This window comes from Chenopodium album, chromosome 1, assembly GCF_948465745.1.
Source record: "Chenopodium album chromosome 1, dcCheAlbu1.1, whole genome shotgun sequence".
NCBI lineage: Eukaryota > Viridiplantae > Streptophyta > Magnoliopsida > Caryophyllales > Amaranthaceae > Chenopodium > Chenopodium album.
Window position 1 is genome coordinate 46,571,581 of NC_137834.1, and position 3,921 is coordinate 46,575,501.

At 38.4% G+C, this 3,921-nt stretch overlaps 1 non-coding gene across 1 annotated transcript; it reads left to right on the forward strand.

Annotated features, from left to right (window-relative positions):
- Nucleotides 1–1,965: 1,965 nt before the first annotated feature.
- On the forward strand, nucleotides 1,966–2,071 carry LOC145566504 (small nucleolar RNA R71). The gene has a single exon (XR_014095436.1). It is a non-coding gene; the product is annotated as a small nucleolar RNA R71 (small nucleolar RNA).
- Nucleotides 2,072–3,921: the final 1,850 nt, after the last annotated feature.

Sequence of the window (3,921 nt, forward strand, 5' to 3'; positions counted from 1 at the left end):
TCGTTAGTTGAAGTATCAATCATGCATACATTATAAATAGAGTGAGGAGAATTAACACACATGATTCCTTTCACAAAAGACAAAGACTCATGCATCGGTTTTAGCTCAAAAATTTCCTCATTGTTACCAACTCTCAAAGTAATACGACCTCCCTTGACATTTATCAAAGCTCCCGAGGTAGCTAAGAAAGGTCTCCCTAAAATTATAGGAATATGATCATTTTCCGCAATCTCTAGCACAATGAAATCAACGAGAATTGTAAATTTTCCTATCTTAAAGGGAACATCCTCAACTCTTCCCTTTAGGAACTTAATAGATCTGTCAGCTAATTGAAGGGTCATGTTGGATGGAAGGAGCTCACCTATCTTAAGTCTCTTGAAGACGGAATAAGGCATGATACTCACGCTAGTACCGAGATCACAAAGGGCAGTTTGGAACAATTTTCCTTTGATTTTGCAAGGGATGGAGAAATTCCCAGGGTCTTTTAACTTTTGGGGGTAAGTCATTATGGATAAAAGTCACTAAAAAACTCCCCCAAATTCACCGGTTCCACCATATTGCAATCTCTTTTACCGCTCAAAATTTCCTTAAGAAACCTAGCATAGTTTGGCATTTGTTTCAAGACTTTGGTGAAAGGAATGGAAAGATGAATTTTCTTAAGCATCTCAATGAATTGTCCAATTTATGCCTATTAAACTTTTGGGGGTATGGAAGTTTTGGCTTGTAAACCTCATCTTTCTTCTTCTCTTTCTCCTTTGGCTCTTCATTGGATTTCTCACTCATCTTGCTAGACTCTTCATACTTATTCTCTTTGCTCGAATCACTCTCCTCTTCGCCCTCCTTACTTTTCCTAGGGACACTTTCTTCAAGGACCTTACCACTCCTAGTGGTGATAGAATAAAACGGTTCTTTAGGATCAATTTCTTGCGAGAGTAAAGAAGATGGGCTAGCACAATCTTTCAAAGGGTTAGCTAGTTGAATGATTTGTTTCTCAAGCATCTTTCCATGAGTTAATAGGCCATGAAACATTTTTCCACTAGAAGATATGTAATCGTCCAACTTCTTGGCTTGATCTACCATGAAATTCTCTAGCCTACTCATAGATTGAAATTGTTGATCATAGGAATCATCACTTTGGCATTGCGTTATTGGAGTAAATTTGGGTGAGGAACCCCTTTGAGCATAATTTTGAAAATTTCCTCTACTTTGGTTACTCTAATTACCCTTATCAAGATTTTGGCCGGAATTATGACTATGATTACCATAACCTTGGTTATGATCCCCATATTCTTGGCCGTAGATTTGATCAATACAACCAAAGTTGTTAAGGTTACCACGAAACCCTTGGGTTACTTGGTTCCTATAACCACTATTTTGTTTATAATTATCGTTGCTCCCATGGTTGTGATAGTTCCTATTTCAAACATTCTTTTGAGCATTAAATCTAGATCCAAAATAACTATTACCAACATAATTCACATGCACATTTTCATTTTCATCGTATTCATCACATCCATCACAATGAACATTAGGACAATAAGAAGCATCATGATCATTTCTTCCACATAAATCACAAACCAAACATTCTCTAATCATGCACCAAGAAGCGAAAAGAGGGTTAGAGTAAGAAGATGTACCTCTCCCCTTAAATTGGGAGGGAAGACCTTGTGCTTATGAAGATGAATTTTCAAGCATAGCTTTAATAGAAGCCACCTCCTTCCCTAAGTCCGAAAGTATAGTAGACAATTTATTGATGGCATTGACTTGATCAACCGAGGCACTCTCGTTTGTTGACTCTTCCTCAACCTCTTGCCAACTCATGTAGTTCCTCACTCATCATGTATCACATCAATAACCTCTTCCACCGTCTTATTCATGATTGGGCCGCCGGCTCCGGTATCTAAACTCAACCTACCTTGAGGACTCAAAGCACCATATAAAATTTGAATTGTTTAGTAAGTTGGAATTCTGTGGTGAGGGCACTCTCTTTGATACTCTTTGTACCTCACCCATGCTTCATAGAGATTTTTGTTAGGCCTTTGCTTGAAATTTTGGATTAAAGTTCTAGCTTCAACCTTTTTCTTTTGGGGGTAGAAACGGGATAAGAATCCTTTGGTAACATCGTCCCATGTTCTTACAGAATTCGGCTTGACCTCCTTGTCCAACCATTCCAAGGCTCGCCCTATGAGTGAAAAAGGGAACAATTTGAGCCTTAAAAACTCTTGTGTAACCCCACTCACCATAATAGTGTTGCAATATTTCTCAAATTTCTTAAGGTGGTTGAGAGGACTTTCATTCGATGCACCACTATATTGTCAACTCTCAATCAAGGTAATCATTGCCGGCTTGATTTCAAAATCACTATCTGGAATCAACAATGGAGCAATCCCTATCTCATACTTGTATGCACCTGGAGTACCCAACTCTTTCAATGTAACCCTTTGAGCTTCTCCCATGTTCACTTGGACAAACAATCTCAAACAAAATTATTAGTAGCACGGCTACAAATGTAGCCTAAAGAAGAAAATCTTATTTGTATTTTTGCAAATAAGGTGAAATAGACTCAACAACAATAGCAATCATCTACGCCATTCCCGGCAATAGCGCCATTTTTATGTAGGGCGAGACTAGGTCATTGAAAACTAATCTACCCTTGGTCAAAACAAAGTTTGTAATCTCTCAACACACCCCTATACAAAGCATAGAGTAAGTCGAGGGTCAAACCACTAGGAATGGGAGGTGAATGCTAAAGTCAAAGCTAAGCTATTTCAAAGCAATAAAGTGAGGTGTGTATATTCAAAACAATCAAACAATCATAGTGAAATAAAATTTATCAAGCACTAGGGATAGGATCCGTATATACTTGGAATGGATATAGATAATTGGGATTAGAGACGACTAAGTCAAGTGTTGCGAGGGAAAATCAATTAAGCAATCAAGAGAGTAAGGTAGGCTAATCTCCTAGAGGTCAAGCTATCGCCAACTACGAGAGGCTCTAACTAAGAACCTTGCAAACCTACTCAATCGACAAAAGCAAGCCACAAATCAATTTTCCGTATCAATGCATGCTTACAATGCATTCTAGTGTAACAATCAAAGTTAGCTACTCTTCAATTAATCACATACATGCACTTAATCAATCAACATATTTAATCACAACATCAACTCCATCAATTTCCCCCAATCCGTTACTCATACTGTAGACACCCATTTGTGTCTCCCCAAAACCAAACCCAGTGATGAGTACCTTTCACGTCGAATCATAATCGAATGAAACGAAAGTGTGGAAAGGTCTAGCGTTGCGGAAAGTTTTTATTTCTTTTCTCTTCTCTCTGTTTTTGAAAACTTTATTTTAAGAAAACAGCCAATCCAGTTTGGTTGGTCCATGGTATGGGTTCAATAGTAGTGTAGTTTGATGGGGCTTGCAAAGACCTTTCCAACGATATATTATAAGCCCAATTCCGATGAATATTGAGGAAATTATGGCCAATTTACTAAACTAGGCCCGGTTGGAGCTTTATCTACGGCCCAATGATCTAGGGGAGGGCCTAATATGATTTATCATTCCTAATGCAATTAGGAATGGTTTTAGTCTTCTAGAAGGTTCTTTTCATTCCTAATTCAATTAGCATTGATAAGTTAACTTTGTTGACTTTTCAGAGTTTTAATCAAAATCAAATAGCATTTTCGAAGAAATTATATTATTTTATCCTCCAGTACGGTAAATCTATCGGATTTTTGAAAACGCGTTAAAATCAAGACTGGCGTCCAACCCCATGCCTTGGCGCCAGACGCTAGCCATTGGCGCCTGGCGCTAGCCACTGGTGCCTAGCGCCAGCTAGCCAGGGTTGGCGCCAACCTTGTTTCCTGAGCGTCAGACTCTGTTTTGTTAAATTATCTTTTTTGGCTGATTTTCTCTAT